Source organism: Acartia tonsa, chromosome 13 (genome assembly GCF_053477335.1).
Source record: "Acartia tonsa isolate MP-2025a chromosome 13, ASM5347733v1, whole genome shotgun sequence".
Classification (NCBI taxonomy): Eukaryota; Metazoa; Arthropoda; class Copepoda; order Calanoida; family Acartiidae; genus Acartia; species Acartia tonsa.
In genome coordinates, this window is record NC_137272.1 from 18,030,807 (window position 1) to 18,047,146 (window position 16,340).

Genomic DNA, 16,340 nt, shown 5'->3' on the forward strand with positions numbered 1-16,340 from the left:
CCCGCCAAAAAAAAAAATCCCCCCTCCAAAAAAAAATTTCTTTTCAAAAGTTTTCTTTGAAATCTAGAATACGAAAAATTTGTTTGATTAAACCTCTTGGGGCAAAGCCCCTAGAGGCTAGGGGCGAAGCCACTAGTAGCTTATATGGCATTTAGGTCATTCAAGCAGTTATAGTTCAATATATCTTAACTATAAGCACCATGATTATAAAAGGCTGCTAAAAAGCAGGAGAGAAGTAGTTTGATGCCAATATTTTTACTGTTTAAATATGTCTCATGTTTATAGAAATATAAAGGGTGCGGCACATAAATCCGGACAAATTCTAATTTTTAAACAAATGAACATAAAATCGTCAATTTAAATATTTTATTGAATTTTAAAAACTGAGAGGCAGAATGGGTATAAGACTATTAGATTATTTTAAAAAATGGCCGCCAACCTCAATCACGGCCTTTACCCGCCTCCTCAACTGCCGGCAGGTCCAGGTCAAAATGAACCTGTCCAAGCTGGCTTAGTTCTCCTTGATAGTGGCAATGAGGGAGGTCTTTGAGGTATGGGCACGTCTATTGGTACATGCTTAAAATTAGCCCCAGGCCAAAAAGTCCATTGAGTTAAGATCGGGCTGCTGGGAGACCACATTTCCTTAGGAACGTGAGTAACCGCAGGATCCAAATTAGCCCAACTTTCAAGCTACCCTTAGACACAGAGGCTCTTATTTGGACCACAGTTGAGCTAGAACGACGTTCTTTACCTTTTTAGAAATGGCATGAAGTTTCAGCTAGGGTTGTGAGCGCAACCCATAGTCTAAAATGAGTTTTAAAGTTCAATATGGGTCCCTGAAGTCAAGAACCGAGAAATTTTAACGAATTTTCACGGTTTTTGACGTTTTTTACATCTCAAAATCTGCCCCGTTTCACTTTGCTGGAGTACTACGGCCAAGCCATTTCAGATAGATCGCTCTAGTCTTTTCTAGTGTCTTACTTATGTATCTGACAGTATCCCCAGCAAGTTGCATAACTCTACTTCACCTACAGATGGGCTGAGGTCAGATTTAGTGGGCCCTAGTCGAAAATCCAGATTAAACCACCGGCGCATTTAGAATCTGCTTTGTTGTACATATGCGCGGCCAGCTCAGTTCACACGTCCATCTTCGTCCAAAGATTTTTTTGTGCTAAACGGTGATTACCTAAGCTTTTTATAGTGGGGTCAAACGTCATGATTGGTTAAGTAGTTTTGACGCTATGGCCGTTTAAAAAACGTCCGGATTTATGTGCCGCACCCTGTATACAAAAAACATTAGAGACCTATCTTATACAATTTGTGTAAATTAAACTTACAGACAGACAAAAATTCTTAACGATTCACGAAGAAGCTCATAGTGCCTAATAAAAAATGACCAATGATAGGCCAGTATACTTTGTAATTGATTAATGGTTAAATGTATACTATCATTGGTCATTTGCATTAATTTTAATTAGGCACTCTGAGCTGCTTCATGATTCACCTTCCCGTTTATACCTGGGTTGCGTGTTATGTTTCAATCAAATATTTCACAAAGGTGGATATTTACAGGTGTTCAGTGCAATGATGTGTCTACTAGATATTTAAAATATTAAGTATTCCAAACCCTAAACGTATCGTATTTCGAGAAAATTTAGAAGGGAATTTAGAGTCATGAAAATATTGAAATTGGGGAATATTAATTAACGTCGGCAAGAATTCTATTTCAAAAATATGATATTTATTCCCCTCTCCGTTCGTTCAAAAATACCTCCCTATTTCTATTTTTCTAAATATTCAAATTTCTTAATATTTATTTACGAAGTACTTCGTAAATAAATAGAAGATTTTGAAAAATATTAAATTTTTACGTTTTATATTTCTATTTCGAAATAAATCACGCAATCTTAAATGAAGTATGTTCGTTAAACAATTCCGAAATAAAATTTACTAGATATATTAGACTTTTAGGTTCTTTCTATGAAATTAATGTGATGACATAATTTCCTTACTCCAAAAAGTCTACCTGTTAAGAATACGACATTTTAGACGTCTTACTTTTTTCATTGCTTTTTTTACAGGGTAAAATAAAAATTCTTCCTAATATTAAAAAAGTATAATTTTGCATTACGTAAAAAAAGTATATAACGATAATGAAATATATTAAAGTTAACTTATAATAGTTTGTAATTGTATTTGTAACAATATATTTATAGATTCCCTGTTATTTGATATCATCCGTTTCCGGTGTATGCTGTTCAATTTATATCAGGGATAAATATATACACAAAAATTCCTCCAACAAATTTTTATTATTTACCGTGGTCAAAACATATTAAAAAATCTTATTTTAAAAAATGTAAATATAACGAAATAAATTATATTGAAGTTTCTAATTACCCATGTACATTTCTACCTCGTGTCTCCATGAGGTGCACACACACATAGTTCTTCAGTCCTTATTTGAATTTCAGAGTGTATTGACACGTCATACTACGCGTTAGTTAGATACAAAGAAAAGTGAAAAATAATAAAAAATTTAATATACAATGTGAAAACTTCAAATGGAATTATATTAATACAATAAAATAAAGTGATAAATATTATTTGCAATTGAAAATATAGTTATAAAAAAAAGAAGAAAGAAACAAAGTCAAGTGTCAACACAAGATCTAATTCTGTACTGTCGTCCGAAAAGGATTATTGTAGTCTATTGTTTTGCGTGAATGTCATAAGAGTACATGCACGTCAAAATAATAGGCTATGTTTTCTATTTCGGAAGGCGGTAACACTTAATCATTTAGTAGAGTATATTAAGGTAAGGATTTTGTAATAATTTGTAAATATAAAGTGAAAAGTCTGTTCGTTATAACTTAATTATTCTTATTTTGCCTTTTGGTAATTTCAATTTTAAACGCACAGATTTTATACTGTGAATAATTCGGCAAGCTCCATACTTTGTTTTTAATTATGTTTTTTTTTTATTTTTTTATATCGTTCCAAAATTACAAAGTATCGGGTGTGTTTTATCGATAAGTCTTAGTCTTACCTAAAAATATTGAATCCCTGTGTTCGAAAAGAATTTCCGTGCATTTTTTTACGTCGTTCAGAACGGCTCGGCTCCACATTAGTTAAAAGTGAGTTTTTACAGTAATAATATGATTTAACGGTCTATTTCCTTAAATTAAACTTAAAAACCATATGTTACCAAATATACACACATCCGCAGCCGTATTTCTAGATTCGGCTCCGCGTTTTTTTGCGTTGAAACTCGTTTTTAAATGTACGCTCATATTAAACCTGATTATCAAGCTGTTTTTAAACAAATTTACTTACAATTTTGCTTTGACTCTTATATATTCGCATTCTGATAATTCAGTTCTGACATTAATGTCCGTATTTTTTTTACATTTTAACAACAAATTTTTATGTGACCTAATTATCCGATTGGTCTGATTTTTGGTTTACTGATGTTTGAATGTACAATAATATAAGCGAAGCGGCAAGTACGCATTTTTATTTTTTTCCATCACCCTTTAATTGAAATTCAAATTTATTTTTGGATATTTAGTATTTACTTTCATTTGATGTCCAACTTATTTACTCTAGAACCTCGAGCAAGAGACCATCCACGCATAAAGACACAAGACAAGTATGATTTGAGTAATGTTTTTGGCTTCGCTACTTATTGATTATTCATCCTTGTTAAATTAAATAACAATACTGCAAAAAAAATAAATATATCAATAAACAGTTTTTTGGGTTTTATTACAACATTTATTTTATAATGGTAATGATACAGATATTTAAAAAACACAAAATTATTTCATTAAATTATTTTTTTTACTTTTACTTCTACTTTATTTCTTTCCAACATAATTAATATGATAAACATATTTACAAAAATTATTTCATTCACTTTTCCAGTTCCTTGGTTGCTGTCTTCTTGGTAACTTTTACCTGTCTATCCCAAAATGCTTGGGACTTCTTGGGGACTAGCTTGTTCATCTTCAAGAACATGATGGCGTGGATGGTGTCTTTCTCTAGGTTATAGCGCCTCGATGAGTAAACTAATTTGAGGTGTGAGAAAATTCTCTCACACCTCGCATTAGAAACAGGTAAGTTGTTGAAGTTGGTCATCAAACTGACAAGTCCAGGGGGATAACATATCTGCTCTGCAACATGTTCATACCTGGTAGTAAGCATCCTGTGGCTTGCGGTCATTGCTCCTTGTTTGTACAGTTTCTGGCGTTCTTCAACATCGAAATCCTTGGACTTAGATTTTTTGACTTTCGCAATTTCCTCCTTTATCTTAGCGACTTCACGTTGGTAACCGTATGTCAAGGCATGCAACTTGGATTCGTCTATATTATTCCAATCCTTCAGCCCAGCTTTCAGGTGTTTCTTCATGACGTCCAGGGGATCCTTCTGTTTGTCACGTTGTTCTTTCTTTTTCTTCTTGGCTGCTGCTTGAGCCTGAATTTGTTTGAACTCTTGTTGTTTGTTCCAAAACATCTTTTGGAGGGGTGTCATCATGCCTGTAATACATAAATATAATTAATAAAAATGATAATTGAATTATTTAACTAATGATATTATTATTATCTATTTTAATTAATATTGTATATCTTTACCTGTGGGAGGTGCAGTTGCTGGAGAATCGTACTCGTCAGCTTCGGAATCCTCATTGTCGGCATCCGCATTAGCACTACGCAGGTCGGCCTCTTCATCTGCCTTTTCTTCAGGACTTAGGTTGGCTCTCAGTGAGATTCGGTGTAGCCGTTCACCCAACAACCTACAATTTTTGGGTGCTTGTTGTAAGATTGTTTTTGCTTCATCCTGTGTCACCGTAAAGCTTTGTGTGCCACTCGCAATCATTTCCAAATGACTGCGTGACAGGGGGTGTAGGTAGAGGCAGACTTGCCAGCCTGCATTATTACGGACAATCTTGTTAACTCTCTGGTGAAGGAACTTGAATACACGTCCAGCGAATAAGTTGCCAGGCATACTTGTCTGTAGGGTAAAGAACACCGTATCCAGCATGGTGAACATCTGGACGATTGTGGCCTCATGGGCTTGGGCGGGAATTGTCAGCATGGTATCCACACACTCCAACACTTGCAGGACTTCTCTGAGGGCAAGAACCTGGTCAGGTGTTGGCCACAGATTGTCAAACTTCTTGTTGACTAAAATAAAAATTAAAAATTAATTCTATTGATATATACAGTTCTAATTTTTAATTAAGGGAACGAGAGAAGAAATAATTTAATTAGTTTAAATTTTAATAAACTTCTATTTGTTACCTTTCTCTTTTGTTTAATTAAGGGACAGAGAGAAATTTAAGTTGGTAATTTTGTTAGTTTTAAATTGTTGTTTAAATTATAATTAACTTTTTTGGGTTTACCTTTCTGATCCTGCACGGATTTTTTCACCTTCTGAAGTAGTTGTTTGTTGTCAAACATCTCTAAGAACCGCTTGATCATGTTCATTCTGGAGCTCCATCTCGTCTCCACGTATCTGGTAAGCATACGTTGTCCACTCTCTGCCAAAATGCGACGCAGCTTCTTGTTATTCATAATTTTACTGACCAGCTTTGCCAGGTTAATTATGGTTCTGTTGTACCTCTTCCCTTTCTAAAAAATATAATATTTGTTAATTTTCACGTTTTTGTATAATTTATTATTTAACTTTTTAAGTTACTGTATAAGTTATTTAGTTGGTTCTATTAATCATTTAATTAATTTACTTACAACTTTGGCAGCTGCCTTCAACGCCAACTCGACTTGGTGGTTGAGGCAAACGCCTCCCACTATTAGTCCACATTTTTGCTCATCACATATCATTATTTTCTGGATGTTCTCTTCCATTAGTTTCCCGAAATTTGTGATTGCTGAAAAGAAATAATTTAATAAATTAATATAATTTAGTTAAATGCATTTTGTGAAACTACCCCTGTAAATCATTAAATGTAATTCATTGAATTTTTTGGGAATGAATTTAATTTAACTTTACTTACCCTCTCTTTGTTGTGGATCTTTGATGGCGATGGACCTGTAGAAAATCGCACTTGATATGCCGCCATCGCCTTGTCTTGTTCCTGCCAGGGTTTCTTCACCTCCATCCTGACCCTCACCTTCGGCTTCTACAACACCATCCTCAACCTCATCTAAATCTTCTGCTTGTGCAACTCCTTTGTCAACCTCATCTATAACCATATCCAACGGGATTTCATCTTCACTATCAGCCTCAGGTGTGTCTTCCTTATCACTATCTTGTCTTGTCTCGGGTATTCTATCTCGAAAGATACTCCCCATCTTCTTACAAGCAGTTTAGTCGTTTGTGTCTGGCCAGGTTATTTGATGATATTTGGGCTCCACACCTGTCGCATGGAACTTTTGGCTTGGCCGTCGTCGTATTTTGACCTCTATTTTCTTCAGGTGCACACTTTTTTCTGTGTCTTGCAAAATTTGATGCAGACACTTCTTTTAGACATTTATCACATTTCTTATTATTAACATTTCTAGCCACTAATCCTGTACAGACCTTCTTGTGAGTGGTTAGGTTTGATTTTCCTAGGAAATTTTTATCACATTTATCACATTTGAACATTTTTTTCTGACTAGATATTTCATGTATTCTACGTTCATGGTTCGTCACTCCTGTTTTTGTGAGGCATATTCTGCCACATCCTTCATATGAGCATACTAGTGACAGGACTGTACCTGGATCCTGGTTCCTGTGTCCGCTCATTTCTGGAATCTTCTTTCCTTTTCTCCTCTCCCATTTTTCCAGGTATTTCATCCTGGTTTTCACAGCCTTCCTCCAGATCTTTCTGTCCTTCGTTATTTGACCGATTTTAGTCCAATCCATGCCCGCCTCCTTGATGATTCTTTTCCAGTACAGCACTGTTTTTCTTTTCTTGCCCGGAACTTTCTCTACAGCCTCCAAGTCCTCCAGCCAGCCGAGAATTACAGCTTTGGTCATCCTGGAATCATCCATCCTCATAACATGGCCTATCCTTTGGAGTACACGTTTTTCAATTTTATATCTTAATGTCTTGATTTTGAGTTCATTACGAATATCTTGCATATTCTTTCCCTCCTCCTGCATTTGAAAAAGTGGTGGTTTTGTTTTGTTACTCCAAATATAGCGGTATTTTTTGTCCATTGTCCTTTGCATTTTTAGAATTTCCCCGACTTGCCAGGTTCGGGTGTGGCAATCAAACAGCATAGTTGATTCTATGCACGCCTCTATAATTCTTGCTTGTAGACTTTTGGATATTTTAGTTCCCTTTAAACGATGTTTTACCTTGACCCATGCACTTCCAGCTTTTTTGATCCTGTTGTTTGTGTCTTCTTTCCAGCCCATTAAACAACCTAGGACGCGAGTTTTTCTGCTCTCAACCTTACCAAAATCTAGGAACTCTTCTTTATCTTCGTTGTTCCGCTCTTCAAACTTGTCCATCACTTTTTTAATCTCTCTGACTCCTTGTTCCAACTCTTTCTTTTTTCCAATGACTGTTGTATCATCCGCAAAAAGCCCTTGGGAGATTTTTATCCTTTTGGCCTCTGAATTTCCTTTCTCCCATCTGGCTTGGCTAGGGAAACAGCTTCCAGGAACCCAGTTATAGTTTAATCCATAATCCAGGTTGGTTTCCTCAGCTTTTCTTTTCCTAGCTTTTTCACCCTGCCTCATAACCACCTGGTGATATATGTTGAAAAGTTGGGGGGAGGAAGGTCCCCCTTCTCTTAGTCCTCTTTCTGTTGTCCATTCTTCACTCTCTCCTTCTCTGCTTTTTATACGGTAGAACGTAGTTTCATGAAGATCTTTCAGCACTCTTAAAAATTTTGGCCCCATTCCACATTTCTCTAGTATTCTCCAAAGAGCTGGTTTATTAACTCTTGGGTAAGCTTTTCTTAAGTCTAGTAATCTTGCTGAGGGTCTCGAGTCTTCAGGTAGAGTTTCTCCCTTGGCCTCCAGCCTCTTTAATAGATCCTCTGTGTCCTCTAGGATCCTGTACATAATCTGGGTTACGTCCGCCGTAGATCTTTCTTTTCGAAACCCTGATTGATCATCGTCCAGAAGATTAAGTTGTTCTGACCAGATTCTTAATCTATCTGCAGCGATTCTGCCTAGAATTCTGGACCCCATGGCCAGTAATACAACCCCTCTGAAGTTGTTGGTGTTGTTGCGGTCTCCTTTTTTAAACAGAGGTATGACTTGTCCTTCCTTCAACTCTACTTCCCATTCTATGGCTCATTCTCGAACATAAACTGTATCAAGTCCACAATTTTCTCCAGGATGATTGGTCCACCTTGAAGTATGTAAATCAGTCTGACTCCGTCCTTGCCTGGTGCTGAATTTTTCATCTTTTTCATTTGTGTTAAAATCTCCTCTCTTGAAGGTGTTTCGTCCAGCTGAATTGCCCACCTTCTGGCCTCCTCGTTGTCACGTAGGTCCTCCATTTTGTCGACGGCCTCGAAAATTATCTCTGGGTCATTTTCAAATCTATCTTTGGATATTCTTTGGAAATGATCCTTAAATTCTTCTTTGGTAATTGTGGTGGTTTCAGGAGCGGTTTTAAAGCCTCTTGTTCCAAGTTTTTTTAGAGTTTTATATAAGGTTCCAGAGTCACCTCTTTCTCCAGCTTCTTGGCACTCCTTGATTATGTTTTCCCACCAATCTTTCTCCCACTGTCTTGTCTGTCTCTGTAACGTGCTTCTGGCCTCTTTCAGATCTGTCTTGGCATTATTCAGATCAGTTTCAATCTGTAGTCTTTCATCATCTGCTGTCTGTCTTGACCTCTCCATCAATTCATTTCTTCTATTTACACATACAGTAATCCTTTCTCTTAGTCTTTTCACTTCATCTTCTTTGTCTATCATCCATGGGTTCTCTATTTTGTAAGAATGAAAAATAAATTAATGATTTACTTTCTAATGGTATTGTTTTAGAATATTAATTCTCGTATTCATTCAAATATTCATCTAAAAAAACTGGTTTTATCTTACAATTGTACATTTTACATCCGCGGAAAGCCATTTAAAATACGATGCGAGAAAAAACTATTAAATAGTTATGATTTTATAATTATAATTTATAATTTTTCATTACCTTTACACAGTTGGCAGCCGAGTCGGATGTGGAGCTGAGAAGTTGATAATGCTCAAGCCCAAACCTTTTCAACAGTTGTTCGAAATATTCGTAGATGCTGCGGCCGGAAGCATCGGGTTTAGGCATCTAAACATAAGTAATTAATCAAATTATCATTTAGGTATTTGTGGTCATTCTAAATTTCTAAGAATTAATTTTAAACTTATACCTGTTCACAGGCGAGCAACAACTCTTTGGGACCTTCTGCATCGGTATAGTTTGCAGTTACTGAAAAATTAGTAATTCTTTTATATTATTCATAATAGTTTACTTTACTTTATTTAATTCAGGTTATGTAGCTGCTGCAGTTGTAATTGCATTAATAAATAATAATAGTTTATTTATTTATTTTATTTAGGTTACCTGCAATGAAGTCGGTGTGGTGAACATTGCCGAAGTCGAAGGAAAGGTGCAAACCTGCGGAAACAAAGATAATATTGATTATAATTATTTGTTATTTAAAATAATTAAATATTAACATTTTTTCCGCAGGTGTGCACCTTTCCTTCGATTTCGGCAATGTACACACCCGCGGAAGTAAAGATAATTTAAATTAAGTATTTGTTATTTCTTTCAGATTTTGAAATTATTTAGTAATGTTTTAGTTTATAAATTATAATACTTAATAGTTAATAGTTATTAATACCTTTATTTTCTAAAATCTTCTTGAAGGATTCCATGTAATACTTGTGCTGCCCCTGCAGCCAGTTATGAAGCTGTTTGCTGGTGGGAACAGCCTGCTTGTTGCCTTTCTCAAGTAAACCGACCTGCTTGGCGATGAGATGGTCAAAGGCATTGCCATCCTTATCCTTAAAGCGAATTTTTTAAAGTTAGTATGTTTTTCAACCTATTTTTAAAAAATACACTATTCTAACTGACATGAAGATATATTTCGATTTTAGCAATCATTTTCAATTCATTTTGTTTAAAAAAATATAGGTATGAGACATTAGATAACAGCAAATATGATCAAAAATATTAAACATACATTTACCTTAAAGCGAAGGAAACTTTCATTATTAACCAGTTTTCCTGTGATGTGGCGCAGCGCTTCTAAGGCAGTGGTGTATATTTTGACTTCATGGATAACTTCAGCATCTGCCTGGGCCTGTTGAAACTTCCTCTGAAAGCTGGCCAGGTTCACTCCCTTCCTATACTCTCGGTAAACATCTCTGTGGTCATTGATCCAGTGATGGCGAAACCTCCTAAACAGGTAAGCAATTAATATTATTTTTTTTAGCAAAGCTACTCTATAATTCACCTTGTCCGTCAGTATATATTTTTAATCAATGTTTATGAATACTTAATACCAGTGTTCTGGAGCCGGAGCCGGGAGCCGGGAGCAGCAACATTTTTTGTGGAGCCGGAGCCGGATCCGGAGCCGTATTTTTTGTTAAAAACGGCTCCGGCTCCGGACTAGGTAAAAATGATTTTTTAAAGTAATATTATAATTTGGCAACGGTCTATTTCCATATAATAAACTGAAAAACTATTGTTACTTAACAAATAGACACACATCCTTCTACTTTTATATAGCTTTAATCAAATAAAAGCAAAATATTTTATATTATTTATCTTATTTTATCAAATTCAATAATGAAAAAAAATTGATATATTAATTTTAAGGTAGGAGCCGGAGCCGGAGCTGGAGCCGGAGCCGGAGCCGGGAGCCGTATTTCCAAATACGGCTCCGCGGAGCCGGAGCCGCATCAAAATTATACGGCTCCGGCACGTTGCGTTAATACATCATGTTATTTTATGTCAACTTAATATTATTACCTAAGAAGGTTAGTTTCTTGCAGTATAAAATCTCTCCTTGCTTTTGGATCTGTGGGGCATTCTTTCACGTGGTATGTGTCATCCCAGGTATTGAAGTGACAGTATTTGCACCCCCGCCCCCACGGGGTCCTATGACTACCCTTTCCAGGGTAGTTGGGGATCATGTAAGCATGATCTTCAAGCACTTTAACCAAGTAGACATAAACCTGAAGTAATTTTAATTTTATTAAACATTTTATTTAATAATCTCACACCTGTAACTCTTTTTTTTAGTTGTGTTCCTTTGTTGACTTTTAGTTTTGGTTTCAAAAAGTGTCACTTTTGCCCCCCCCCCCCCTCTACATTTTATTAGTATTTTTAGTATTTATGTTTGTACCTTATCACCATTACTATATGTTATCCTCTTCCCATCAAGGCGGTCATAGAGCGAGTGTGTGTCACCTTGTACTGTATCCACGCAGTCTAGGTAATCAATAGAACAGTTAATTTAATATATAGGTAAAGTAAAACAAACTAGTATTCTAGAAATTTATGTATTTACGGTTGAGATTGTATGGTTATTAATTATAAATATAATATAATGTATTTTATTTAAGTACAGACAAACAGACATCCTGTCAATTAAATTTTTAATGTTACTACCTATGTTATTGATATTAATTATACTAATTTAAGCTTACCTTTGATGAACATATGTTCCGAACTGTCACTGTTTATCTTGGGTTTATTCTTGGATCCTGCTTTACGGCCACCTCTCCCTTTTGGCTTTTCTCCAGCTGGGGATGACTGTGCTGAAGAAGGTGTGTCTCCAGCTGGTGTTGTAGGTGTGGCTGCGGCTTTAGGTGTGGCTGTTGTACTTGTAGGTGATGGAGACGGCGGCAGCGTTACGTTGAGTGGGCGCATTGGTGATGTATCTGGTGTTGTTTGTGAAGCTGGTTCTGGGCTTGCTGGTTTTGACCTTAAAATAATTAATCAATTAATTAATATTATTTTTCCCTTACCCTCTGGACAAAATAAAAAAAATATTTGGCTACTTGTTTTTTTTACCTCGATTGGGGAGAAGGTTTGGGGGGTGAAGTTGTTTTTTCAGGTTCTGGGCTTGCAGGTTTTGACCTTAAAAAAATAGCCTATTATTTTAATTATTAATTAATATTATTTTTCCCTTACCCTCTGGACAAAATATAAAAATTATTTGGCTACTTGTTTTTTTTACCTCGATTGGGGAGAAGGTTTGGGGGGTGAAGTTGTTTTTTCAGGTTCTGGGCTTGCAGGTTTTGACCTTAAAAAATTAGCCTATTATTTTAATTATTAATTAATATTATTTTTCCCTTACCCTCTGGACAAAATAAAAAAAATTATTTGGCTACTTGTTTTTTTTACCTCGATTGGGGAGAAGACTCTTTTCTTCACCCTTGGAGGTGAACACAACTTTGTTAATATGCGCTTCCGTTGTGGATCAGCTATTTTTGACGCCACTGGAGTGCAACTGAAAATTAAATAAATAAATAAATAAAGCATTTCAGTGTTTGTGTTTTGTTACAATTTTCTCTGGTTCTTTTTAGAACCCACCAAATTTACCAAATTTGGGATTATATTCTAAAAAAAAATGGCCTCTCTTGGTGTGTAGAGCACCGAGAGTTGCTGAACATGGAAGGAATTCGCCCCGGAGGATGGATTACTCAATGCGACCCAACCTAACCTGACCAAAAGTAAGTAAGGATATTTTTTTAACATTTACCTACCCTAAGATAAAAAGTTACTGTAAAAATACAAAGGAACCCACTACTTTTCATAATCCCCTTTATTATAATTTTATTAGGGGTATGCATTTGAGCTTAATAGTAAATAAAAAGTAAAAATACGACGAAACCCACTAATTTTATAAGGGGTAGTTTCACGAAATGCATTTGAGCTTAATAAATAAAAAGTTACTGTAAAAATACGAAGAAACCCACTACTTCGTTTTCTTTTCATAATCCCATTTCTATAATTTTTTTAGCATGGGTAGATGCACTTCGTGAAACTACCCCTTTTAGTTTTTTTATAACATTATTAAATATAAAATGAAAATATTATTATTACCTAATGGTATCAATGGGGGTTATTTTTTTTGTGGGGGTCCCCAAACCCTCCTTTTCCTCCAACATTTCCGACACTGGAGTGCAACTGAAAATTAAATAAATAAATAACATTTACCTACCCTAAGATAAAAAGTTACTGTAAAAATACAAAGGAACCCACTACTTTTCATAATCCCATTTATTATAATTTTATTAGGGGTATGCATTTGAGCTTAATAGTAAATAAAAAGTAAAAATACGACGAAACCCACTAATTTTATAAGGGGTAGTTTCAGTTTCAGTTTTTTTATAACATTATTAAATATAAAATGAAAATATTATTATTACCTAATGGTATCAATGGGGGTTATTTTTTTTGTGGGGGTCCCCAAACCCTCCTTTTCCTCCAACATATCTTCAACCTCATCCAAAACATCGGACATGCTTGCATCGTCGATCTTACGTTCACGGAAACTACGCGTAACTGAAGAGTCAGGCATAGCTTGGACAAGCTCACTGTCAATATTAATAACATCCGAAACATCGGGCATGTTGTCATCATCGTCAATCTGACGGTCACCTATAACTTTATTAGAGTCAGGCTCAGCCATTCTCTAACGATGTTGTAACTGAACTAAAACTAAAATAAAAAGATTAATATTAATTATGACTTTATGACTTTAAGCCTAAGGTGGTGAAAATGGCCAGGTTACCGCTTACATTGGATGATTGGGGGAAGAAAAGGGTTAACAACTTAACAGTAACTCCACCCATAATTTTATTTTTTGGAATAGTAAGGGATAAAATAAACACACATAAAAGAAAGTGTGGGGGGGGGGGTAATCCGTATCCAATTACTACGAGGGAAATCATGAGATGTGTTGGAAAATATTTATATGACATGTAAGACTAAGAATTCTCCTAATTTCCCCTTGAGGAGGGGGGAGGATTTGATGCTTAATCTGCAGAAGGGGTAATTTAACACTTAATTTACCCTCCGTAAAAGATTAAAGATTAAAAGATTAAAGATTATTTGAAACCTGCCCCACCCCCCTTTTTCAACACTTCTTATTTGAATATAATTATATGTAATCTTTTTTTCTCCACCCATCATAACGTAATGGTTAGGAGGAGGGGGGGGGGGGGAAACAACAAGATTTAATTTGGATTTAATACGATGAAATTTTAGTAAATAAATTAGCCGTTAGAGGCTGAATATTTCAAATTGTTTTTCAATTTATACTTAAGTTTCATCATTCATTGGTAAGAAAAGTTAAAAATTATATTTCAAGTTTTAGAAACCTATTTTTAAGAAAAGTTACATTTGAGATGAATAGAATTCAAAAAGTATTCGGTAATGTAGACAAACAAAATTGCTTCAAAGTTACATATTGGAAGTTACATAACAAGGATTTTCAGCATTATTGTCAGTTTGCTGTTTGTCACTTTATGAAGGCTTTTTGGCCAATTATAGAATAGATTGATGATAATGATATGATGAATATCTGTATCATTTCATATCTTTTAAAAACAAAGTTTTATACCAACGTTTTCTTTTTGGTTTGCTCAACAATTTTGGGGACTTGGGGAATTTTGGGACTTGGTTGCTTCATTAAGTTGAGTGTAAAAACGTTTCAACTATTAATTGTTATTTACAAAAGGGGTAATTTTGTGCATCATCATTGGGAGTGTACATCAATTTATCGGCCATTATAATATAAGGTTATAATTTATAAAGGTGTCATATATATAAACCTTTCTTAAAAGTTAAAAAAACTCTCTCCCGTCACCCAGCATTAGTGGAAAATTTTTATAAAGGAAAATTTAAATAAATAAAGGGATTATTCTTTGTATTTTTTTTTGGGGGGGGGGGTTATAATAAAGGTGTCATATATATATTCAAAATCTTCAACCCTTTCTTTTCATATAGCAACCCTTCTTAAATAGGGGAGGGGGGGGAGACTAGTGTAAAATAAACAGCCCATTGCCCTTCCCTTTTTTTTTGGGGGGGGGGACTATAAAGGTGTTACTTACATGTAAAACCCTTCCCCCACCCATATATGTTTGATATTGACCTCTAGGCTCTAAATGTGGATGCCACTTATTTTAAAGGGTATGTAAAGATAAAATTTTTTCATGCTATTAGACTATTAGTATTAACAAATTAAAAATCTTAACATTTTCTAAATAATAAATATCGAAGATTGATTTTACGGCATTAGGTTGGTTTATAAAGATAATTTACATTTTACATTTTACAAATTTGTAATTTAAAATTAAATTGTAGGTTGGCGACGAACGAGAGATGGGCCAGCCAACTTCAAGTTACTTGGATACTAAGGGGAGAGGCAGATGTCAACAGAGGAACTCAACTAAAAAAAGAGTTGAAGAAACGGCGGCGCAACCGCCAAAAACTGCCGAGAAAAGGCAAAATAAATTTCAGCGGCTTATCTGAAGGTAATGATGAAATTACATTTTTGCATACAACCCCTTTATTTTAATGGCTTTCTCTACCTTTTCAACGCCTTTCTCTTTCTTTTAAATGCGTAATTATTATTTATTTTTTATTTTTTATATACGCATAAACTTATAAAGTTAATTATTTTTTAATATTTGATTTTGCAGTGTTTTTATACTTATATTGTGAACGTGTTGAAATTGAATTATATCTGCATTTGCATTATGAAAAATACTAATTATTATTATTTATTACCTTAATAATTTATTTCAGTATAAATATGAAATCTAGACCCAGCACGAAACGAAGGAGCCTGCGAATACAAGAACGACGTCAACGACTTGACCCAGGTATAATATATATTGAATTCTATTTATTTTTAGTTATTCCAAGTGTAATATAATGAATAAATAATCCTTATACTAAAGGATCTCGCTAACCGATGAACCGATCGGGTTCTCCTTTTTACCTTTTAATTTACCTTTTTAAAAGCGAAGCTTTTCTATAATTATGGTCGGTCCGTCCGATTTAGAAAGCGTAGCAACTCTATAATCATTACCAGAATGTCCGTACGTCCATTTTAAACATGTTGATTTTTCGTCCGTGATAGTTAGCTTTTATTCGTTAATTTAGGCATGTTAGAATTGTCCTATCGATTTCAAACTTTGCATGATGTAGTTACGTACGATTTAGAAAGCGAAGCAACTCTATAATCATTACCAGAATGTCCGGAAATCCCTTTTAAACATGTTGATTTTTCTACTTTTATAACAACAAAATTTTATGTGATCTAATTATCCGTTTGATCTGGTTTTTGGTATATTGATTCCTTGGACAACAAAGAATAATATTATAAGCGAAGCAAGCAACTCTATAATTAAGTCCTAGAA